The sequence below is a fragment of the Carassius carassius genome, chromosome 15 (genome assembly GCF_963082965.1).
Source record: "Carassius carassius chromosome 15, fCarCar2.1, whole genome shotgun sequence".
In the NCBI taxonomy this organism is placed as follows: domain Eukaryota; kingdom Metazoa; phylum Chordata; class Actinopteri; order Cypriniformes; family Cyprinidae; genus Carassius; species Carassius carassius.
In genome coordinates, this window is record NC_081769.1 from 5,281,794 (window position 1) to 5,308,409 (window position 26,616).

The 26,616-nt window shown below is 39.2% G+C and overlaps 1 long non-coding RNA gene across 1 annotated transcript; it reads left to right on the forward strand.

Annotated features, from left to right (window-relative positions):
- The first annotated feature begins 7,673 nt into the window (after positions 1 to 7,673).
- LOC132157652 (uncharacterized) lies at positions 7,674 to 9,258 on the forward strand. The gene is made up of 3 exons (XR_009437572.1): positions 7,674 to 7,701; positions 8,533 to 8,635; positions 8,919 to 9,258. It is a non-coding gene; the product is annotated as an uncharacterized LOC132157652 (long non-coding RNA).
- Positions 9,259 to 26,616: the final 17,358 nt, after the last annotated feature.

The window sequence follows — 26,616 nt, forward strand, 5'->3', positions numbered from 1 at the left end:
ACTCTGCTAAAACTGGTGCAGTTTTAACAACCTAGAGCTGAACACGCTCAAAACAGTGGAGATGATCGTGGACTTCAGAAGAGAGCCCCCTGCACTCCCCCCACTCACCATCATGAACAGCACTGTGGCTGCAGTGGAGTCATTCAGATTCCTGGGAACCACCATCTCTCAGGACCTGAAGTGGGACAATCACATTGACTCCATTGTGAAAAAGTTTTTATTTTATTTTTCTTCTTCTTCTGAGGACCACAGACAGTCTCCACAATGTAATAAATCTCAGGTTTTACTGTCCTTGTGGGGACATTTGGTCCCGACAATGTAGCATAAACAAGTACATGCACACACACTGACATAACTAATCAACCTAAATAAATTTATTTATAGCAGAAAAACTAATTTAATTGGTTAAAACAGTCTGAAATAGAATGGAATAGTATGGGGGGAAAATTACTATGGAAGACAATGGGGAACAGAAACTCTTTGTTTTCCAACATTCAATAGTGTTCAGCTGAAGAAAAACATTCATACAGGTTTGGAACAACTAGCTAGTGAGTAATAATGTACATTTCTGAGTGAACTTTACCTTGTAATGTAACAATTACAGGTTATGTCTTTACAGTGTTGTAAGGTAAGATCCACAGTTGTCATTTAGAAAAAATTATTCTATATCTACTGCTTAAAAAAAAAAGCGACAGTGAAAGAATAGTAACTAGCACCACAACCAAATTCAATACTATAAAATATGGATCAAATCTAGAATTTCTTTCAACTTCAACACCAAAATACACAGAACAACCCTGATTGAACCAAACACATTACAAACAACTGCAACAAGTACTTATATATATATATATATATATATATATATATATATATATATATATATATATATATATATATATATATAAGGCTGAAAGAAAAGGAACGTCAATTGAAAGAGGCGAGATTTGGCATGAGACCACAGCACTGCGAGGTTGCTTGTGTTAACTGAATGATCCGTGTAGGAAGATGAGAGCTGCAGCAGGCGTAAGAGGATCATGCTCTATGTCTGTGTATATAACCCTGGCCCTGCAGGGGAAATGTACTATCTGTCATGCTACCAACCATCGGAGTTAAATAACAAAGGGAAAACTTTCTACCAAAACTTGTTCACTTCATATTAATCAGACACAATGTTTGTTTTCTTTATAATTTTGGCACACACACACAGACACACACACATATAAATATATATATATACAACCCGAATTCCGGAAAAGTTGGGACGTTTTTTAAATTTTAATAAAATGAAAACTAAAAGACTTTCAAATCACATGAGCCAATATTTTATTCACAATAGAACATAGATAACATAGCAAATGTTTAAACTGAGAAAGTTTACAATTTTATGCACAAAATGAGCTCATTTCTATTTTGATTTCTGCTACAGGTCTCAAAATAGTTGGGACGGGGCATGTTTACCATGGTGTAGCATCTCCTTTTCTTTTCAAAACAGTTTGAAGACGTCTGGGCATTGAGGTTATGAGTTGCTGGAGTTTTGCTGTTGGAATTTGGTCCCATTCGTGCCTTATATAGATTTCCAGCTGCTGAAGAGTTCGTGGTCATCTTTGACGTATTTTTCGTTTAATGATGCGCCAAATGTTCTCTATAGGTGAAAGATCTGGACTGCAGGCAGGCCAGGTTAGCACCCGGACTCTTCTACGACGAAGCCATGCTGTTGTTATAGCTGCAGTATGTGGTTTTGCATTGTCCTGCTGAAATAAACAAGGCCTTCCCTGAAATAGACGTTGTTTGGAGGGAAGCATATGTTGCTCTAAAACCTTTATATACCTTTCAGCATTCACAGAGCCTTCCAAAACATGCAAGCTGCCCATACCGTATGCACTTATGCACCCCCATACCATCAGAGATGCTGGCTTTTGAACTGAACGCTGATAACATGCTGGAAGGTCTCCCTCCTCTTTAGCCCGGAGGACACGGCGTCTGTGATTTCCAACAAGAATGTCAAATTTGGACTCATCTGACCATAAAACACTATTCCACTTTGAAATAGTCCATTTTAAATGAGCCTTGGCCCACAGGACACGACGGCGCTTCTGGACCATGTTCACATATGGCTTCCTTTTTGCATGATAGAGCTTTAGTTGGCATCTGCTGATGGCACGGCGGATTGTGTTTACCGACAGTGGTTTCTGAAAGTATTCCTGGGCCCATTTAGTAAAGTCATTGACACAATCATGCCGATGAGTGATGCAGTGTCGTCTGAGAGCCCGAAGACCACGGGCATCCAATAAAGGTCTCCGGCCTTGTCCCTTACGCACAGAGATTTCTCCAGTTTCTCTGAATCTTTTGATGATGTTATGCACTGTAGATAATGAGATTTGCAAAGCCTTTGCAATTTGACGTTGAGGAACATTGTTTTTAAAGTTTTCCACAATTTTTTTACGCAGTCTTTCACAGATTGGAGAGCCTCTGCCCATCTTTACTTCTGAGAGACTCTGCTTCTCTAAGACAAAGCTTTTATAGCTAATCATGTTACAGACCTGATATCAGTTAACTTAATTAATCACTAGATGTTCTCCCAGCTGAATCTTTTCAAAACTGCTTGCTTTTTTAGCCATTTGTTGCCCCTGTGCCAACTTTTTTGAGACCTGTAGCAGGCATTAAATTTTAAATGAGCTAATTAAGTGGATAAAAGTGTAACATTTCTCAGTTTAAACATTTGCTACGTTATCTATATTCTATTGTGAATAAAATATTGGCTCATGTGATTTGAAATTCCTTTAGTTTTCATTTTATTAAAATTTAAAAAACGTACCAACTTTTCCGGAATTCGGGTTGTATATATATATTTTTTTTCTGACACTGTAAGGTCTCTAGTACTTCCCTCATTTAATAATTTGTCTCTCTAATTATTTCAAGTATAATTTCGAAAACAAGTGAGTTTTTCAGTGGACTTGAAAGGCTGTGGCATCATTTTTTATGTTGTTAAGTGGAAATTCATATCCAGTTCAATTTTTGCTTGTTTTGTGCACTGAATTTTTAACTATAGATTGTAAAAGTAATTATTTTGTGTATTGATATACACTCATAAAAATAAAGGTGCTTAAAAGGTTTTTCACAGCGGTGCCATAGAAGAATCATTTTTGGTCAACGTCCAACAACCATTCAGTCAACTTTTTTTAAAGGGGTCATAACTCTGCATTTGAACAGTCAATAGTAAATTCTTAAACTAATAACAAAACATATTTACAGTCACTGATTCAAAAGCGGCAAATTGTCATAATAAAGTCAAAATTTACCCATTTTTTTTAATAGCCTTTGTGCACAGCCAGCCTTGTACTCACAAAACTATCGTCCATAAAATGTGTTGCACAAATTCGAACATCTGGGTTGTGTTGTTCTGTTGTAAACAAATCTTAACAATGATTCCTAATTGCATATACTTCCGGAAGGACAAATAAAGTGCTTTTCCGTTCGCACAGTATCCCTGACATGGCTGCATCAACACTACTGCACTTCCTTAAACCACACCTTCTTTCTTTGCATGAACATTTGGGCGGCATTAAGCAAATATTTCCACATCGTGACATAGTCATATGTGTTTGAATGAGGCATTTTAGCCTCATCTGGATCAGCCTTCTCTTTTAGATGGAATAAATTCTTTTGAGAGACTTTAAGCTTTGTAACTCTGCAGACTGTATACATACATAAACAGCTACATAACACACCAAAGAAAAGGAAAACAAGAAATCACATCATATGACCCTTTTAAAGAACCATCTCTTTCTTACCTTTTTATAATCTGAAGAACCTTCTTACACCACAAAGAATCTTTTGTGAAACAAAAGGGTTCTACTATGGCATCATGAAGCGCCTTTATTTTAAAGAGTGTATGTATACAATTATGTGTACAACTTTTACTTTTTATTCACTATACATTCCAAATCATAGTAGCACAATTTTTACTCCATTTATTTTTATAAACATATACAATTTTTATATAAAACATAGTTATATATAACTATATAACATTGTTTTATAAAACAGAAATGTTTTGAGTGCAGTTTTGTGGTGTAAACATACCATTAAAATGTTAAATACATTTTGTTCGATGGGAAATCACTACATTTGGTAACACTTTAGAATAAGGTTTCATTAGTTAATTTTAGTTAACTACTTTAAGCAAGAACAATCATTCTACAGCATTTATTAATCTTAGTTCATGTTAATTTTAACATTTACTAATGCATTATTCAAATTAAAAGTTGTGCTTGTTAACATTAGCTAATGCACTGTGAATTAGCATGAACTAACAATGAATAGCTGTATTTTCATGAAGTAACATTAACAAAGATTAATAAATAATAATAAATAAAGTCATATATATATATATAATTTTTTATTTTATTTATTTTGTGTGTGTGTGTGTGTGTATGTGTGTGTGTGTGTGTGTGTATTTGTACTCCCATACATGATTTGTGTACTCTCTTGAATGGATATTCACTCTTGTGGAAGAGTGGAAGCTAAGTGGGAAGAAGAGTTGTGCAAGTTTGTCGGCAGGGAGGAGTAGGCAATGACAAATAGAAAAATCCACTGTAGAGCTAAAGCCAAGTGACAGCAGAATGCTGTGAGCAGTGGTGAGGAAATGTTGTTCTAGAATTAGTTTCATTCTGTATTGCTTGGTGACTTCTTTTGGAACTATTCAAGTCATGTCAAGTCTGCTTTATTGTCAATTCTTCCACATGTACAATACATACATAAAGAGAATTGAAATTGCGTTACTCTAAGACCCTTGGTGCATACAGATAACACTAACAGTATTCTTTTTGTGAGTGAAGAAAACACAAACTGACTGGCCAATTTTATCTGAAACATAAGTTACTCAATGTTATTTTTTAATGAACTGCTGTATTAAACCAGTATCACAATGCAATTCACCATCTTATGGGTTGGTTATAGGTTGGTTGTGAGACGTTGGGAAGGACAAAGTAGCTTATCTGCCATACATTACTGGAACTGTACTGCATCAGTCAACAAATCTATGCATGCATGTCAATCATTTCAAATTTTGAAAGTGCACTACTACACCAAGCATTTGGAGAGATGCCCAGTTATAATTCTCTTCTCCATCAGTTGCTACAATGACAGCTTAATTGAAACTTAACTGCTTGCTTTTTTGTGGGCAATAATGGTGCAGCAATAGCTGTGGCAGGCACAAAGAATTTAGTATTTTATACAGGTTATAATTAGCCTATATAGAATACATGGAGACATATTTGTGTTAAAAATAATTCATTTTTATTTTTTTTATTTTTTTTTTACTCATGTCTCATTTTTAGTGCATTTTAGAACCTGGTTAAATTGTATAAGATATTATTTGTAGCCTACAAAAGCAATGCTTTTAGTGAATTCATCTCCTATCTTTCAGCATGTGCTGAAGGGAAGTCTTAAAGGATGTCATTGATGCTTCTTAAGAAAATGAACCTGCCTTTATAGAACACTAGATGATGAGTGTCTTTAATTTGTGTGCCTCTGATTGTGCTGTTGTGATTAATATTCATCAGACAGGGACATGTTTCAGATTAAATGGATATTTCCTGATTCACTTTCCATGCTTCCTGGTAATTCCAACAATGGCTCCACATTCTCTACACAGATATCGGTCCTTATTTTAGAATTGTGGTTTAAGGTTGTTGAAAATAAATGAAAAGGTTTGTGTTATGAACAAATTAAGGGAAACGACCTAGTTTAGCCTAAGACACTGTTTGGCAGTACGACGATTTTGGGGATTTCGTGTCTAAGAGCAATTGAATTGAAATGATTCCAGCATGTTTACAGATTAGCAGGATTATTTAAAAAAAGGATCTCTCTTCTTACACAGGAATAATCCAAGATGTTCTTTTGACGCCTCTTAGTGGAATGATGAGCAAGATTGTGCTGGAAAAATGCAGCTCGCAATAATATTCTAAAACTTGGTTTCTTTGTGTGCAAATAAAATGTGGTGTTGGCAAAGTTAAGCTTGTGAATGAGGACGTGTGCCTTTCATGTTTGAGGATAAATGTTATAATGCAAAAGCAGATTAATCTCCACTATTTCAGCACTACACTGCTGCTATCTGAAACTTTGCATACACATAGCCTACCTTTCATCTGTTTACAGGTACTTTTCTCTGGATATTACTAGATAAATGTATAGACATGTAGGCCTACTTCACAAATTCCCTGAACATAGTGACAAATGTGCATATAATAATAGAGACTTGGGCTAGTTGTCACATGCGCAAATTGGTAATTCTGTTCTGCTGAGTAGCTTATTATATCTATAAAGTTTAGAACCAAAAGCCTAATTAAAATTTCATTGTGTGGTGTTTTTGTATGTTGATTTCAAATGCTAGTTAAAATTACCTCAAACTAATTTTCAAACAAAATCTTGCAAATTCCAGTATCATAATAGCAATTCAGTATAATAAAACCACATTGGAGTCAAACTTTATAATGACTTTTAAACCAGATTTTGTTCTTTGGACAAGCTGAGACAAGAGTTTTTTTATTTTCTAAGTTTATACTAATGCACTTTTGGTTGACCAAAACAATGATTCAAGATTTTCATTCTTTTTTCAGCTCAGCCCAAACAAGGTCTAAAGGACACAAGAGTACAACTCATCAAGCTTTACTGTTTTTATTTTTATTTTACTTCTGTTTACAGAGGTATTGGCAGAATTAAGCAAAAATACTGTAGCTGTGGTAGGTTGAAAACCTTTAAAAGGTTGATACAACAAATACAAAATATGTTTTTTACCCATTTAAGCCCTCCAGCAACTATAGTTGCCGCAGTTTATAGTTTTCATTTTCCTTTTGTAAGTATATTTTTCTAGATGTTATCCATGTTATATTTCTCAGTGACATGCAAGCAAACAACCAAATGAAGGATTTCAAGAAAAAATAAATAAATAATAAGGTATCCACTTTCTTCCTGTAACACGAGGCTGTCAACTTCCTACCCCTACTTCTAGGAAACATGGCAAAGGCAAACCCTCCCAAAGAAATGTAATTTTCATATTACTAATAAGTTTTCATTGTTGACATATATATATATATATATATATATATATATGTGTATATATATATATATATATATATATATATATGTATAGTCATGGAGGTCTCTAGAATCCTCCAAACAAAACAATCTTCCAGGAGATCTATAGTTTTTTGCAAACTTAGTCAAATGTTCAAGCGGCAATTATAGTTGCTGGTGGGCAAATAACTTGTAAGTACATATCATGGGGAAATGGGGTATACTGTGTTAACAGGTTAAAAAAATCAAGGTTATTGGTCTTATTTAGTGTTTTTTTTCCTTTCATAATATCCCATCTAAAACATAATTTAACCCTTTAACTGACACCTTAATTTAATCGGGAATAAATCTGTCAAAAGTAGAAGATGAGAGACCAATCTTTCCATAGCTGTACTGCCCCACTTCTTTGTCTGCTTTTGCCATGGGGGGTGAAAGCTGCAGTTTACTACATAGCAAAATCAAAAGTGTTAGATTTTCAGTGTTAGAGTTGAGAGTAAAAATGTAGAGTCATTTCAACTCTTTTTAAATCTAATTTAACTACAAGAGAGTTATTTCTCAAAAAGAGTTGGTGTTGTCACTGGGAGTTAAATGTCACACGCTCGTGAGTGGGAGCATTCACAAGTAAATTTAAACCAGTAACTTATGTTTATTTAATTATATCTGTAGTGGTGGGCTTATTTTTTTCGACAGGTAACATTAAGTTAGCTAATGCTTAATATTCTAGTTAGTTTGATAGTGTTAGCTAATCAGTTCACCATGCAACAGTTATTACCACACTCAAAAGGGTTAAAGTGGTCCATTAACGTTAGTCAAATTAGATCGAAGTAACGTTAGCATTTTCTTTTCAGGATAAGGATATGTAATGGTGACATTAACGTTAGCTGTTTGTAACTTCGTGTTGTATTTCAAATATAAATTAACATGCTTAACATGCTTGGTGTAACGTTATTTGTTGCACCTAAGTTAATCATTTCTACAGCTGGACAAAGGTAGCTTAACGTTCAATATAAATAGTTGCAACACGTTTTATGTGAGGGTTAACGTTAGCTTAACTAAATCAGGTGCACATGTTCGGAAGTGTGTAACGTTAACTTTTCTGGCTTTAGATGTTGCTTACAGGGCATTGTGCATTGTGCCACATTTTGTGTGGATATAAGCATCCACCTTCATTTTTTAAGAATACCGTTTAGGCTTCCTTTATCATGTTTTATGTCAACCTTTATGATTGTTGATATTGCGTCACTATTTACTAATGAAATCGTGTAAATAAGTGTACGGGTTTATTTTTAGGTTAGTCACATTTCTGAGGGAAATGTTATGAAATGTTAATGTAAACGTTATGTTAACTCGCCTCTCTCTATTAGCTTTACCTCCTCTGTGTTAGTGCTTGTCACAGTAACGTGCACATTTTCTCATTCATCACATTTCTGAATGTATTTTTTTTCTTTACAGCACATCATGTTGGTCAAAGTGAGATTTGGTGAAACTCAGAAGTATGTTAAAGTTGCCCAAACTGAAGAGGGCTATGAAGACTACGATACATTTCTTCAGAAAGGTTTTCATCACTTCATTACATTGAAGTCATCAGTTTCTATAATGTATTTTCCATTTACAATGGGACTGTAATCTGGTTATATTGCCCCAGCCACCAAGTTGTGTTTATTGTGTTGGGCAGTAATAATTTCTTGTCAAGCAGTCCAAATATAGAATCTAAAACGCAGAAAAAGAAAAACACCTGACACTGCTCAGAATGCTACAATTGTTAACATTTTTTAATACTACTAGTAATGGGAAATGCACTGCTTTTCTTTATTTTCCTAAATCTAATATTCTCTCAGTCATAGAAAAGTTAGGTCTTCCATTGCAGACCGAGCTGCATGTCACAGATGAATCTGGGACAGAAGTGGATGCGGATGTGTATGAGGAGCTTTTAAAAGCAGGGAATCTTATCATTCATGTGTCCACAGAAACGTCTACAGGTAAGACTTTGCTCCGTTAGAGTGTTTGTTTTTCAAAGTTCAATTAAAGCTGAACTAGCCTGTTGTGCCCTAATATGCTAGACCGTTTGGTTGTCAAGCCTAAAATAAGTTGTTAGAGGTTCTTGAGCGTGTATGTTTCTTTTAAATGTCTTGCAGTTGTGCTTAATCAAGATCTCTCACATTCTTCATCAGAGTTGCTTGTGTCATGTCATCCTCTGTGGCGTCTGATTCATCAGATGCAACAGTGGTTCTTGATAGAAACAATGTATATAAAAGAACCCACATTGAGCAGAAATCAGCAAATGAGGTATTGGGGAATTTCAGTAATAAATGAAATTAGTTATTAATCCACAAAGATTCTGTAGAAGAGCTGTGGTTTTATTGCAGGAATGTCTAACATAGTCACATTTGTGATTCTTCTTCATGTTTTAGATGGTGAGAAACGTTCTCCAGTCTAAGCCGGGGGAAGAACAAAATCTTGCACGAGTATGACAAAACAAAGACATTGACGGATGCTACACGGTGAGAAATGGTAAACCTCCTGGTTGCAGACATGATGGAAGTACATGGGTAAGTATACCATGTTGGTAACACTTTACTTGAAGGGGTGTGCATAAGACTCACATCACCTTCATAATCATGACATGTCACATGTCATGAGGTTTTATGCATGTTTAAGACAACTGTCATTAAGTATCATTCACTCAATTATGACAGTTTTAATGCAAATATGTCATAACAAAGACATCTCAAACAATGTAATATTTCCATTAAAAATGTCATAATTGAGCTCATGACACTTAATGACAGTTGTCATAAACACACCCCTTCAAGTAAAGTGTTACCGTTTTGTTTGATAGACATTAAGTCCATATTTTTATACCTTTTAAAGGGGGAAAAAGCTTGAACAATAATATATTTTCTACTTTTAAAGGAGAATACCACCAACCCATGTGCGAACAAAATATGCTGTTGGCATCACCACTCTATTTCCCAACCTTAGTGATCCATACTCTGGAAACGGATATGCAAGTTTTTTTTTAATTAATGGCTTATATTGCAATATATGAAGAATGTGAGAATGTGTAGGTTCTTAATTTCTTCTAATGTTGCCATGTGGTGATGTGACCCCTGTGTTGCATACTTTTGTTCTTTTTGGGTTTTACAGGAACGCAAGCACGCAACAGACGGACAAAGGAGGAGGCAAGTAATTGAGTTCAAAAGTAACAATCTTTATTGAATAATAATAGACTTAAGGAAAGAATGAGCAACTCTCGTCTTCTCGGGCTATTTGACCAGAGTAGCCGCTGGGACGATTCTTCACTGTCTTCGGGACACAATGGTGTGATAGTGGCTAGGAAGGCTTACTCCACAGCGTTGTTGCACATCTGTAGGACTCAGACGGTAAGTAACAGGTAATGCTTCTTCTCTCAACAGCAGATTATCTTATCAGGACGTGAGGGGGAAATTGTGACTTTAAAACTCACTTCACAGCGTTGCTGCACATCTGCAGGACTCAGACAGTAAGTAGCAGGTAAGGTTTCTTCTCGTATCAGCAGATTCTCTTAACAGGACGTGAGAGGGGAATTGTGACTTTAAAACTCACTTCACAGCATTGCTGCACATCTGCAGGACTCAGACGGTAGGTGGCAGGTAATGTTTCTTCTCTTAACAGGAGATTCTTTTATCAGGACGTGAGAGGGGAATTGTGACTTTAAAACTCACTTCACAGCGTTGCTGCACATCTGCAGGACTCAGACCGTAAGGAACAGGTAATGTTTCTTCGAGACTTGTAATTTTCAGAGAAAGAGAGAGAGTTAACAGGAGCCTACAATGAGGAATTACTTCACAACAATACTCAGTGGAATAGAGGATAATACAAAGCATTATTTCACCGGTTCGGTTGTATCGTTCTGGAATTTAGATGGGGACCAGTAGATCATTTCACAAGAATGAAAGCAGGCGTTGGGAGACTCTTCTCAGCATAGCACACAGCACTCGTGTTCACTACAAATCCACAGCATTAATTCAGCGTGCATCAGGTAAGGCAAACAACTGCAAATCACTCACACAATAGGGCTGATCAAAAGCCTCGCTTCATCCATGCATTTCAATGGGAATATTCAACTCTCAATTCCTCTCCAGTGTATCTGAAACAGATGTCCTTCTCAACAGTAAATTTCACAGTCACAGGCTTTTCTTCAAGCTCTACATTTGATTCAACGATGTAATTAATTCACTTATCTTTCTCTCTTCCTCTTCCAGCACAGTTCAATCCAGTAATATTCCACAAGCAGCTCTAAACGACAGACTCCAATGGCAGTTCTTCACTTAAACTAATTTCCAGGATTACAACGTCCAATGTGAGTGCTCAAACAGGAGATCTTCTACCCCAAAACACGACGACAGAGACCCAGCCGAACCTGATCAACTGGACACCGACTGCCTTTTACCAACTCCAACCCTTTTCCACAACATGGAACATGGAAAAAGACAGGTTCCGCTTTCCCAAGCATTCTGTCACCCGTGACACTACTATGATGCAGAAAGTGGGTCTGGCTACTTGGCCTGGAGGATAAAGACCGTCCAGCGTAAAACTGCAGTTCAATCTCAGAGATGCTCCACCAGCACTACGTATGGTCCAAAGAGCAAGAGGGATTTTCTCCTGGCTGACAAGCAACTGTTCGGCGAGGAATGCTGTGAGGCAATATCCATATTGAAACATTCAACTGATGTGTCAGTTGTCAAAGATAAGATGATGGCAACATTTCAATACTGCCAGACGCTAGTTCAGGACCAGCAAAACTCTGCAACAGTCTTGGATGTGTTCCCGCGGTTTCTTGACATCCCCGGCTTGGTAGGAAAGACATACCTTTGTTTGATCAGCGTATTTTTGAAGTGAACAATTATGACTTAATATTCTTTCAGTATCAAGGACTTAAGATGTTTCTTCTGTAGATTGACCAAGATTTTACCATGATGTTTGGAGAAGAGATTTCTGGCAGATTTTTGGCAAAATGGCCGACGTACTTCAAACCCAGGCTCCTGGCAGACTGCAAGAACCGGATTTCTAATGAGCATGTTGAAGAACTCTTGTCTGCGCAGCAAAACTTAAATGAGTCTGGTAAGTGTGCCTCATTCTGCCTTTAAAACATTTACACAACAGATTCTTATCTTCTTACCTTAAGTATTGTCTTTGGCATAGTCTGTCATTTTTTTTAATAATATTTTAAGATAGAAATGTTTCTGAACATCTTACACTTAATTCTACTTTGCTCCTAGGCTGGGACAGTGACCTGTCAAGCGTTCTACTGCTGGTTCACCTGCTCCCTCCTACGTCAAAAGGCCACAAGAAGAGTGCTAAGATTAGCTCAATGCAAGCTGTCAACCATGTGGCGAGATATCTTAAGGTATTTTGTGTTTAATGTTTTTCATCCACTTGTTCTCATACTGCCGTTGCTTGTGTTGCATAACTAAATAAGCCAGTGTTGAGGCCTTCCTAGGGAGCTTGGAACCAGGACAGCCCTTCCTCCGCTGTGTTGGTGAACAGAAGAACAACATTCAGAGGTTCTATGTCATCGTTGACCAGAAGGCCATCCCTTGCAAGGCGCAAACATCCCTGGCAGCTTTCGATGAGCTTTTCAAGGCACACTTCATCTTCAGTGTTAACTACCATGAATCCCTCAACAGCTTCTACACATTCATCCAAACCACAGTGTTTAACATCGACTTGGGAATTACCAAGGAAAGTCCCAGAGTAAAGGAACTCAGAGCAAGGCTGTTTCACACAAATATTTGAGCTGATACACGTCCTTGTTTGCAAATATGCTGATATTTTTTATTTGTAAGGCACACGAGAAAAGTTCTGCATTGCTTTGTCAGCATTTGAGACTTCACCATGGATTATATCCAGGAAAGACATTACGTTTGAAATGTGGACAACTGGGATGTTCTTTATCATTTTGTACGTATTCAGGGTTCAAAAAACACCTTGTTCGTTTGCACAAGAACACTTGTTCACCAAATAAACACCTCATTCATTTGCACAGGGCCACTTGTTCACCAAATACTATTGACAATGTGGACGCTCAAAGTGAAGGTGATGAGCCTTCAAGTTCTCAGGCATTCTGTACAGACACTCCAGTAACTAGCCGGACCTCTGTTGACAAGCATCATTTGTTAAACCTGTGTGGATCTTTTGTAGCACAATTGCAAGCATCAGGTGTTGCTGAGAGCACTGTCCACGCAATGGTAGGGTCAATGGAAGAGCTTGTAAATGACATTCATGAGCAAACAAGAGAAGCTGTTCTCAGCTGTACTTCTTCAGAGATTCAAGCAACCGATTTGGAAGAAAAGGTGGAAAATTGTTTTGATCAATTGGAAAATCCTTTCTCAGTCTTAAATACAGCAGCCAAACGACAGAAGTTCTTCGAGAAAAAATGGGAAATAGTTAAACCTGTAGAGTATGTTCTTGGGGTGCATTTTGATTTGCGAAGAGATCGGACAACAGGAGTTTACAATCAGATCCCTGTAACAGATAAATTTGTGTATGTACTCATCTTGGGAACCCTGAAATCTATGTTTAAGAATAGTGAATTATGTAAAAGTTTCCTGCAGGTCAAGCAACATAAAGAAGGTGTTTATAAAGATATATGTGATGGTTCATACTTCAAAAGTAATGATTTGTTTTCCCAGCAAAAACATGCTCTGCAGATTCAGCTTTATTACGATGATTTTGAGAGGGCAAATCCCTTGGGTTCAAAGAAAGAAAGGATACACAAGCTTGGTTGCATTTACTTTATATTGAGGAACCTGCTGTCACGATCGGTGTTACAGAACACACAGGAGAGAGAACCAATTGCGGGTATGTATTTATTAAAGGGGCAATCCAAAGAATAAACAGTCCAGGCAGGGGTCGATATCCAACAAATCCAAACATAAACAAAACACGAAGACAAGGCAAGGCAAGGCAAGGCAAGATGATGGACATGAATTAACATCAACATTAAACAAAGACTCCGTAACACAGACTCAGACAGACCGGGTATAAATACACAGAAGGATAATGAGGGAACAGGAGACAGGTGGGGAACAATCAATTACTCAACAAGGAGGAAGGTGACCAAATAAGGGAACAGGAAGTGATAAGGTGACAGACACCGTGAAAAAGGGGGACATCTAGTGGAAACCCAGGGACACAACCCAGACACTGTGACAGTACCCCCCCTCTACGGAGCGGCTCCCAGACACTCCACGACTGACACAAAACAGAGACCAGGAGGGAGGCGGACAGGTGGAGGCTCAGGGGGAGGGACGGAGGGCCAGAATAGAAAAACATGGGGAACAGACACCGGAAGTGTGAACACCAAACAGGGAGACCAGGAGGGAGGAGGACCGGAGGAGCTTCAGGGGGAGGGGCGGAGGGCCAGACTGACAGAGAGGAACAGGGACAGGAGTGAACACAAGAACAAAAAACAAAAAACAACATGAAGCCCCCCAGGGCGGAGCAGAAGACCACCACGTCCTTGTGGTCGAGGCCAGAGTTCTCCAGTGCGGGGCAGAAGACCACCTCAACTGTGTAGTCAGGGCGAGAGCCCCCCAGGGCGGAGCAGAAGACCACCACGTCCTTGTGGTCAAAGCCAAAGTCCTCCAGGGCGGAGCGGAAGACCACCACAACCGTGTGGTCAGGATGGAAGCCCCCCAGGGCGGAGCAGAAGACCACCACAACAGTGTGGTCAGGGTGGAAGTCCCCCAGGGCGGAGCTGAAGACCACCACAGCCATGTGGTCAGCACGAGAGCCCCCCAAGGCGGAGCAGACCTCCGTCACTCTGGTAATCCCCTGGTGTCTTTACTGGACTCCAGAAGATTGGTGCTGGCCTGACTCTGCTTGCGAAGATCATTGGTGACTGGCATTTGTTCATGAAGACCATCGGTGACTTGCACTTGTACATGAAGATCATTGGTGACTTGTATTTGCTCATGTAGATCAATGGTGACTTGCCTTTGTTCATGAAGATCACCGGTGACTTGACTCAGTCCTAGAAGATCACCGGTGACTTGACTCAGTCCTAGAAGATCACCCGTGACTTGACTCAGTCCTTGAAGATCACCAGTGACTTGACTTGACTCTGAAAGGTCAATGGTGACCAGCCTTGTCTCTGGAGAGTTCATGGTACCTAGCCCTGGCTCTGGAAGGTCATCGGTGACTAGCCCTGACTCTGGAAGGTCAGCGGTGACTAGCCCTGACTCTGGAAGGTCAGCGGTGACTAGCCCTGACTCTGCAAGGTCAGCGGTGACTAGCCCTGACTCTGGAAGGTCAGCGGTCACTAGCCCTGACTCTGGAAGGTCAGCGGTGACTAGCCCTGACTCTGGAAGGTCAGCGGTGACTAGCCAGCGGTGAACCTGACTCGACTCTGGGGGGTTCACTGGAACCTGACTCGACTCTGGGGGGTTCACTGGAACCTGACTCAACTCTGGAGAGTCCACTGGAACCTGACTCGACTCTGGAGAGTTCACTGGAACCTGACTCGACTCCAGAGGGTCAGCTGTGACTGTCATCCTGTGCAGCGGCGCTGGGCAAGCAGCCCTCTTGGGCCATGACTCAGGACAGGTGGCCATCTGGTGCTGTGGCACTGGGCTGGCAGCCATCCTGTGCTGTGGTGCTGGATTGACGGCCATCTTGGCCCTTGGTTCTGGATAGGTGGCCAACTTTGCGTTGTAGTGCTGGTCTGGCGGCCATCTTGTGCGGTGGCGCTGGACTGGCGGCCATCTTGTGCTGTGGTGCTGGGCTGGCGACCATCTTGGGCTGTGGCGCTGGCTCAGCAGCTGTGACATGAACAGTCTTGGGAATCTATAAGATCCTTGACAGTGTGGAAAAGTAATCCAATAACGTGTTAGTGGCCATCTTGGGCGTTGGCGCTGAGCTGGCGGCCATCTTGCCTCGTGGCGCTGGACTGGTGATTGCCTTGTGTTGTGGTGCTGTGTTGGCGTCCATCCTGCCTCGTGGCGCTGGACTAGCAGCCATCATGGGCAGTGACGCCATCATGGGCAGTGACGCCACCGTGGCGGACGTGTGCTTCCTCTCTCCTCTCCGTCCGCCATAGTGAAACGGTGGCTCTAATCCATCCCACCCGAGCCCCGGGTCGAAGGGCGGCCCTGGTTGAGAGCGGTGCTGAGTATCCTCTCGACCACTCCCTCCTCGGCGACCTCCTCTGATTCCCCGGAAAACCACCAGGCGAGTTTCTTCAAATCCATTCCTCTCCCGCACTGTGGCTGGGGAGGAGACATAAGCCGACATACCGCTGGCTCTTGCAGTTACGGAGTTCTTCTGTCACGATCGGTGTTACAGAACACACAGGAGAGAGAACCAATTGCGGGTATGTATTTATTAAAGGGGCAGTCCAAAGAATAAACAGTCCAGGCAGGGGTCGATATCCAACAAATCCAAACATAAACAAAACACGAAGACAAGGCAAGGCAAGGCAAGATGACGGACATGAATTAACATGTACTGTGACACCTGCCCCCAAAATGTAATTCTGTTCTGATGAATATTCATGTTGTGGCACTTTTTCATTCACAAGACCTGAGGAAATATGGTTTTGATGAAATACTAAAGCCTCTCATTGATGATGTTAAAACACTAGAAATGGAAGGAATAGAGGTACCTTTCTCAGACTCACCATTGTGAGGGACTGTTATTCAAGTAACAGGTGATAATCTAGGTTTGCACGGATTGTTTGGTTTGATTGACTCCTTCAGTGCAACATATTCCTGTAGATTTTGTTCAACTACAAAGGAAGAGTTACAATCTGTCTTCACTGAAGATAACCCTTGCTTGATTTTCCGTACAAAAGAAATGCATGCAGAACACTGTGCATCTCCACAGCAAAATCCTATGTTGGCATCAACATTTGGTGTCAAGAAGACATGCTTGCCCAATACACTATGTTTTTACCACATCTCTGATAACTATGCAGTTGACATCATACATAATTTACTTGAAGGTGTAGTGCAGTACGAATTGAAACTAGTATTTCAATACCTGGTCAATAACAAGAATCTGTCTTTAGAAACATTGTCACAGAGGATCCAAAGTTTCAACTACGGTTATATTGAGCGAAAAAACAGGCCAAGTGGGTTGAAAATGGATGAGGGTAGTAAAGATCTTGGATTGAATGCAATTCAGTCGTGATGTCTTGTGCGAAATGCTCCCCTGATTTTTGGTGATGTAATTGAAAGAAATAACAGTCACTGGAACTTGCTCCTCCTCTTGATTCAGATAGTGAATATAGTGTTTTCACCAGTTGTTACTAATGGTTTGACATATTATTTGAAGCTTTTGATTAATGATCACCACAAGCTGTTCAGATCCTTGTTTCCTGACATAAGATTAATTCCAAAGCATCATTTTATGATCCATTATCCAAGGTGCATTCGTAAAATAGGTCCACTTCTTCATGTATGGTGCATGAGGTTTGAGGCCAAACATAATGTTTTTAAATGATCTGTTAAAAATTTCAAAAATATTACAAAAACCTTGGTAAAACAACACCAGAGACAGTTAGCTTATCACTGGGAGAATTTTAATTTTCAGAGATTTGAGTTTGGTCCAGTGAGGAAAGAAATGATCGATAACTTGGAGGGTGGTGAGAATTTAAGTGCTAAGTTTCATGTGAATGCATTTTCTGATGTGTCAACTACTAATTGGGTGAAAAACTTTGGAACTGAGTATCAAATTGATATGTTTGTTTGTATTACAACATATATGGAAATTCCTGTGTTCAGAAAGATCACAAATATCATTATTAATGAAGATCAAACTTTTATTTTGACATGCAGAGTTGACACACTTTATTTTGATGACCACTTTAATGCATATTGTATTGAGGAGAAAGCGGATTCCTTTTCTGTTATTTCTATTGATGAGTTGATTTATTACAGACCGCATGACAAACAGTTTTCTAATGAGATGGATGAAAAAACATATGTAGTGCCACATTGCCATTTTGTGTGACCTGTGCTAGAGGATTGGTTGTCCATTGTTAATGTAAAGCCAATGCTTTGTTGTGGATGGTGTGCTTTATTTAATATACAGTTTCACTTGAACTACAATCTCTCTGTTTTTGTAAATTATTTTAATGAGTTGCGTTGGGGGGGGGGGGGTAAATTGATTCCCAATAGTATTACAAATCACAAATTAGAAAAGAGTTGCATTTTATGTTAAACTTTACAACCTATGTAGTGTTAATATGGCAACAACTCTGTAGTGTTGAAAGAAAAACACACATTTGGTGTTAAATTTTGACACTACGCACTGGTGTTGGGTAAATTCAACACTAACCAGTGTTGACTAGTGTTAAATGTTAACTTTTTAGAGAGTTGCTGCAACTCTGTCATAGTGTTAAATATTTAACACTTTGAAAAGTGTAGTTTTAACTCGATCTAGTGTGGACCAATATAGACACTTTTAAAGTGTTGAATTTAACTCTGAAGTTACACAGCAAAATCAGCAGTGCTAATTCAACACCTACAGTCAGTCACACAAAAGGAAGAATGGAAAGATAAAGAGCTAACACATGGGATTAATTGATGTAGATCATGTTTTTCAACCTTTTATGACATAATGTCTCGTAAGGGGCAAAATATTGAGGCCCCTTTATCCAGTTTGGATGCATTTCATTCCAATTTGTCAAGGACCCTAATTAATTTTATGACTAGTAGCTTATGATTCAATTGTAATGCTGAAATTCAAACAAGTATTGAATTTACATTATTATATGAAATCACCTATTACAGTAAGCCACTGAATACTATGAGCCTAAAAAAAATGCGTAATTTTCATTCAGGTATACCTTTTTTATTATATATATGTAATATTTTCTTCATTCTATTTATCCTTTTTTAATTTATTTTCATTTAACACACTTGTAAGAATGAAAATAACTGCATGTTCAATAATAAGTAAATAAATAAACAAACAATCATGGGTGTAGCCTACAAATGATACTTATTTAAATAATCATATATTTAAAAAGAATATTATTACTTTAATGAATATCAAGGATTTTTGTCAAGGTTAATTCATTTGACCTAATCAATATGTGCCTATTCATAGTTTCATTGTTTCATAGAGTTTCTTTCTTCTGTTGAGCACAACATTTAACTCTGAAGTTACACAGCAAAATCAGCAGTGCTAATTCAACACCTACAGTCAGTCACACAAAATGAAGAATGGAAAGATAAAGAGCTAACACATGGGATTAATTGATGTAGATCATGTTTTTCAACCTTTTATGACATAATGTCTTGTGTGTCAACTCTGCATGTCAAAATAAAAGCTTGATCTTCATTAATAATGATATTTGTGATCTTCATAGTTTCATAGAGTTTCTTTCTTCTGTTGAGCACAACATAGAAGATATTTTGCAGAATGTTGGTTACCAAACAGTTAAATGCCTAATTTTCTTTCAGGTATACCCTTTTTATTATACAGATGTAATATTTCCTTCATTCTAATTATTTTTATTTATTTATTTTTATTTAACTTTTTGATACACAGTACTCTGTTGATAATAATAATAATAACAATAATAATAATAATAAGACAAGGGTCAGTGGCCCTTGGCTTGGTATTGTTGGCTGAATTTGTCCCTCTGTTCTTGTAAGTAAACCCTGGTTTACTTACAAGAACTATAGGGGGTACTTGATGCTTTCATTTAGGTATACTCATGACTTAGTATAGCTACTCACTGACTTCCAAAGTGCATTGCGGCAGAATAAATCCTGCAGTTGCTTTGTTTTATGTTGTTGTTTTTATTTGCCAATTTGCCAATGTGCTTTGCTTGACCATTTGTTGTGATAAACAGGAAAGTGTGTCCAGCTGAATTAAATTTGAGTTTTGTTAGACAAATACAAAAAGCGTAGTATACTGCGGCAGCGGTCGCAACAGTCCTCATGTGAAGCTCTCCTTATGTGAAGAGCGAAGAGTGTAAAGACCATTGACTCGCTTTTGATTCATTCTCTTTCCTACTACTTTTTTTCCCTTCTGTTTTCAGTTTTTATAAACAATTCTTACTATGTGTTTCCAGATCCCTACTATCACTAACACTCACAAACCATGCATCACACACTGTAGGCAGGGCAATCATAACAAGCTGTGCACTTTGCCTATGTCTGCTAATATACTACTTTCTTTTTTCTATTGGTCTCTGGAATTGCCAGTCTGCTGTAAACAAAGCCGACTTTATTACTCCTATTACAAGTCATTCAAGTCTAAACCTCATGTAAGGTGACCACCCGTCCCGCGTAGCGCGTGCGCGCACAGCGTTTGAAGCCCAATTCATGCGTGCCACAAATTGAGACTGTGTCACGCATAATCAATGCTTGCTCAAAAAAAGTTGGTCGCTCTATATCTTTGAGTCCCAGGCAGCCAAACGAATATTACTTGACAGTTCGGCACGCTTCTGTTGCCACACCCACCCCTCAGTTGAACTGTTTACTAGGTTGTTGTCAACTTTTTCGTTGTTGTCATGACAGCGCACGCACGTGCATACCAGACACACTGGGAAGGAACTTTTAGATGCATGCTTTACGATTCGAAAAATGGAGAAAGTGAGGCACCGCAATCATCAATTAAAAAAGAGAAGGTGTGTCCTGTTTCAAACTGTTTTTTTTTCATGCGTCTGCCTTTTCTAACATGCAAGTTCACCATCCTTTCTCCCCCTTCTGTTCCGTGAACCTCTGGAGTTGTGAGTTTAGACTTTTTTTTTTTAACTGTTCCTGTGGTGTTGAGCACCTACAATTCATTTTAATCCTATAATTTTAAATCATAATTTATTTAAAGTGAATAAATTGTAATGAAAAATAAATAAAATAGCTAAAGTAAATCGTAAGTGGAAGTGCATCTGTCAATTCTGTCATGAGCATACATCAGCAATTACACATGTTTAGGGGAATAGGGCATTATTAATATCACTGTTGGGAACGTTACTTTAAAAAAGTAATTAGTTATAGTTACTCACTACTTGTTCCAAAAAGTAACTGAGTTAGTAACTGAATTACTCTATAATAAAAGTAACTCGTTACCAGGGAACGTAACTATTTGCGTTATTGTAAAAAAAAAAAAAAAAAAAAAAAGTTGCTATATGTCAAAGAATTATTTATATTTTTGGAGCAGTTTTCACAAGTCAGTTAAAATGAGTAGAACAGACAGGTGTTTGTACATAACTTTCAATATTTATTGCACGTCAACAGACAGCAAGATCTTCCAAGTATTATCTTTGTAAGAAAAGTGTTTTTGGCCACTAGCTTTGTAGATACGTGTGTCACATATTACATGTACACATTACATGCACGTTCTTGCCTTTGACCACAATGAATTTGAATTAGTGCTTATATCTCCACCTTGAAAATGCCAACTTTTCATCGGATTGCTCCTGACTCGCCATCGGCGTTATTCCAAACACTGATTAATATACCATGTAAGGTGGTATGTGCTAGAAATGGGTAAACCACTATCAGTGATTCTGCCCATGGGGTGGGGGCACCGCCGCGCAAGGTAATGTCCCACATTGTCCCTCAGAAACATACCGCTTGTCCTCCCTTGGGCTTATTTAGCAGGTGGTCACCCTAACCTCATGGCCCTGACAGAGATGTGGATCACACCAGAGGACAATGCTACACCTGCAGCACTCTCCAATCATTTATCTTTTCCGACTCCTCCTGTCTGACTGGAAGAGGTGGAGGTACTGGTCTGTTTATCTCTAATGATTGGAAATTTAATCCTTTAAAATCTCTGAGTATCAACAGCTCCTTTGAATCACATTCAGCAAATATTTCCCACTATTACAATCCATTTTATAGTTGATTATCAACCCCCATGACCACTAGGTAACTTTGTGGAAGAATTAGATGTGATGCTCTCAAACTCTGCTGAGGATGGTACTCCCCTAGTTACGCATGGAGACTTCAACATTCTCCTACATAAACCTCAAGCTGCAGACTTCCACTCTATGCTTGCCTCTTTTGATCTCCACTGAGTGTTAACTACGCCTACTCACAAATCAGGCAACCAAATGGACCTTATTTAGACACAACACTGCTCCACTGTAACACTGTACTGGTTACCCCCTTGTCTTCCAGGCGAGCCCATACCACCTCTTCTTCCCCTTGGCTATCTGTTGTTCTCCGTGATCATCGTTCTAAGCTCAGAGCTGCAGAAAGAGTATGTTGCAAATCATAAAAATACTACTGATCTTAATGTATATAGATCACTCATCTCTTCATTCTCTGCTAATGTCTCCACTGCTAAAAGGACATACTATCACAACAAAATTAACTATTTGCCTAACTCTCGCATGCTCTTTCAAACATTTTCCATCCTCCTTTGTCCTCCTCTTTCCCCTCCTTAATCAACTCTAACAGCTGACATTTTTCCACATTATTCATTAATAGAATTACAAACCACAATACACAATTTGCCCTACCACAAACTTTAAAACTATCTTACCAACAAACATACACTCATTTTCATCCTTCTCTCCAAACTCTTCCGTTCCAATCATCCTATTACTTGCCCACTTGATCCTATCATCTCCTTCAAGCCATTTCTCCTGCTGTTGTACCTGCACTGACTAGACTTGTAGTCAAGACCGACTAAACCGAGACCAAGACACTACCAAGACCAGAGGGTATCGAGACCAAGACAAGACCAAGACCAAGACCAAGACAGACCAAGTCAAGACCAAGACCAAGTCGAGACCGGAGGAAAAAAAACAGACTAGTGTTGAAGCTAAGCAATAACTTGTATGAATTCAAGAACAGCAGCATACTAGGGTTCAGCCGCAGTTTACATATTAGACGGTATTACTTCAACTACACAGGCAGAACAATACAGAGACAGACTATGACATGTGTGTGACTGTGAGCTCTGTAAATAATTTGCAGACTGGGTGAGATCAACTATGTGTAGCAATTGCATGACGGCTGTTACTGCACTATTAGAGGATTGAGACTCCCTTAACTTTTGTGTACCGTTGAGGACTGACATGACTGGTACTGACTGGTTCATCTGACAAAACATCAAACACCTCCAACACCATCTTGCTCCTCCAACAACTGTCTAAAGAATGAGAAATATGTAACCAATTGAAATTATACTTAATGTGTAGATGAAATCGTAACATCAAATTAAAGATACACAATTATAAACTTGGATTAGGCCTAATGTTTCGTCAACACAACGGAGATATGCAGATGATATTTAAAAGACCATTTATTTAACATCATCTTAAATACAATACTGTAATCAAACACACACACACACACACACACAGATATCAAAGACACAAATTCATCTAAACAAATGCAAAATACAAATACGAAATATTAATACATAAAAAACTGTACATCAAATTGTACATTAATAAGAATAAGAGCTTATAAGATTCTGATATCTTGATGTCTGCAGTGGCATGTTATTATAACACACTGTCAATGAAATCAAACATGTTGTTCAGTGGTGCAAGAACCATAGAACACAGATACCATAGACAAAGAACAGATTGATAAACTAATACATCAAAAACTAGAATGAAAGGCATACTATATCATGTGCGCAGAACCAGTGTGGATATTAAAATTAGAACCAGAGTGGATTAGCTGAAAATAACATATTATTCTATGGTTAGGGAACCAGTGTGAATTTTATTGAGGGGATCTGAGTCCATTCACTGGAAAGATTCCAGGTCTAAAGGAAGCAAGATAGATCTAAATCCTCATTTAGATCTTGAGGGTCCAGTGTGTCCACTGTATGGATCCAGAGAGTAGGGCTATGGGATGGCTAATTGAAGACACCCGCCCTCACGCACCTGTGTGTGCTTTAAAGCAGTGGTTGATTACACTTCAGGAAAATTAAAAATTGCAACATCTTATGGCCTAGCCGTGCACGGTGGGGTCGCATTAGAATGCCTCCTCTACTAAAAACTCTCTCAACTGGGGCAGAAGAGGCAGGAACAGAGAGAACTTTCAAGGCAACATTGTGTTGATTGGGGAAACGCACTTTGTTTTTTGACCAAAAGGTCAGTGCATCACAGTCACAGTCATTTATGCTGTCTAGGTACTTGCTTATTTTTGCATTAATGCTCGAGTTCTGGGTTGTGCTACGTTGCAACTTAAAAGCCTTGTAGCGTGAAAGAAGACGCTGATGTTTCAGGGGCGGCGGTGAGTCACTATGCGATTCTTCTGTGTCTTCTGCATCTTCTGCTATCGGTGCTGCAGTTGCATCTCTGTCTACCTCTGTGATCAAAAGGTCTGGAAAAAGGTACACACACACACACACACACACACACACACACACACACAAGACAGGATTAGACAGGATGCTTCTAGTGACAATATAAAAACAATGACCGTAATAATAGCAACATCAACAATAATAATAATAATAATAATATAGCCACCTGTTAATGATTTTTTAAGGTCATCTCTGAACCTCTTCAGGGCTGGACCGGTTTCACCATTTTGGACATCTGAATCTACCCAACCCAATCCAAACTGGGGGTCAAGCATGGCGGCAAGAAAGTAGATGCGATGGTTAAATGGTTGCTCCGGATCTCCCTCGTCCATGTTGATCCTTCTGAAAATTCCTGAGAACCTCTTCTCTAAAGACTTTTTCATTGCTCTGACTATTGTCACAATCTGCGGCAGGTGCAATTCCATCTTGATGAGATGCGTGCGTAAGTCCAGAACGGTGGGGACCACCATGCTGATGGTAACTACAGTGTCTCCTTCCGTGAGGTCTGTTGCCTCAGAAAATGGCTCAAGCAAAGCACAAAGGTCGTTCAGCTGAGCCCATTCTCGGGTTGAAAACACTAAATTTTCTGTGTCACTGCACATTTCTGTGATGCCCCGGTGGTCAAGTGTGGTGAGAGCCTTTAACTGCTTGTAGGTGCTATTCCAGCGGGTGTTGTTTGCTGCTGGGATAGACTTATTAGAGCCAAAGTGGGCCTCAAACATGTCCCTATGCTTGCTACTGCTGTGCAGCAGAGTTGTGAATTTGCTGGCCTTGGCAATGGCTCTAGCTATTGCCTTTACCTCTTTCATCCCGTCATTGATGACGAGTTGCAGCGAGTGGGCGAAGCAAGAAAGACGTTCACCCGACGATGACCATGGCTCTACATCTTCATCATCCTCCCACATCATTTCATCATCGAGGTCATCGCTGCTGTCACCTTCAGGCTGCTCTACTTCTGGCATCCTCACTTTAAAGGCCCGCTTCATATTGGACGCATTATCCGTCAGAATGTAGCTTATTTTATGGCCAACGCCATACTCCTCAACAATGTTGTCAAATGCTGAGGCGATTCGTTCCCCACAGTGCTTCCCTGTGAAACGCCTACAGTCTAGCAAAAATGATTTTAAACTGTAAGAGTCCTTGTCCTTGCAGGCAACATGAGCGGTAACTCCCAGGAAGGACCGAAGCCTCCGGTCAGACCAGAGGTCTGTTGTTATTGCAACATTTGACTGGACTTCCAGGGCTTTGATTATATCACCCTTAACTTTAGTGACAAGGTGAGGTATCCACTTCTCTGTCAAGCTGGTCCTAGACACAGGAGTGTATTTGCTATCCAGGACATTCAGGAAGCGTCTAAAATGTGGATTTTCAACAACAGACAGGGGGAGAGAGCATCCAACCACAAGGTCCTGGAGGATGGACTGGGTGATGGCCTGTTGCCTGGCTGAATTTGGGGAATATAAGTGGACCCTTTGATCAAATGATGAAATTTGAGGCTGTGTGGGGTCAGCTATTGTCATTGATGCTGCAGATCCTGCTTTGTACTCCAAGTACCTACAAAATAGGGGGAAATAAATCTGTAAGACATCTGTTTCTATTTAACTACAACAAACTACTGTATCTTACAAGTACAGTGACATTACATCTATGTGTACAGTCTAAACATCAGGGCCCGTATTCACAAATAATTTTAAGGCTAAAAGTAGCTCCTAACTGGCAAATTTAGGAGCAAATCCTGGGCTTTCGATTGGATAAAAGCCTGGATAAAGGCAGCCAATGTCTAGTCAGGAAAGTTTTGATTGATGGGAGTATTAGCCAACTAAAATCGATTGCAGTGATAGACAGTTTATGCAAGCATATTCGTCAAATTCAAGTGCGCAAAGTTTTCGTTCATTTATGAAGTCTATAGTAATCGATTGGCGAGTTCACGCGTGTGATCATAGGTAACTAAATCTATGGCCGTGAACTTGGCAATCGTCTACTATGGACTTTGACCGAAAACAGGATGTAAATACAGGTATGTGCACTGGCTGAATTAACTTAATTTTTATCCATATCTTTCACATCTACTGCAGTCAGATTCACCGCGTTCACTCTGAAGGAATCACTCACATTGCCATTGGCTGTGCACTTGTAATGACACATCAAGGATGTTAAGAGGCTAAAAGCAGGTTTAAAACTTGCCCTATTGAAGTCAACAGGGTGCAAATTTTAAAAAGAGGATAACATGATGTAGGCAACACCGATTTTTGTCGTTGTTCT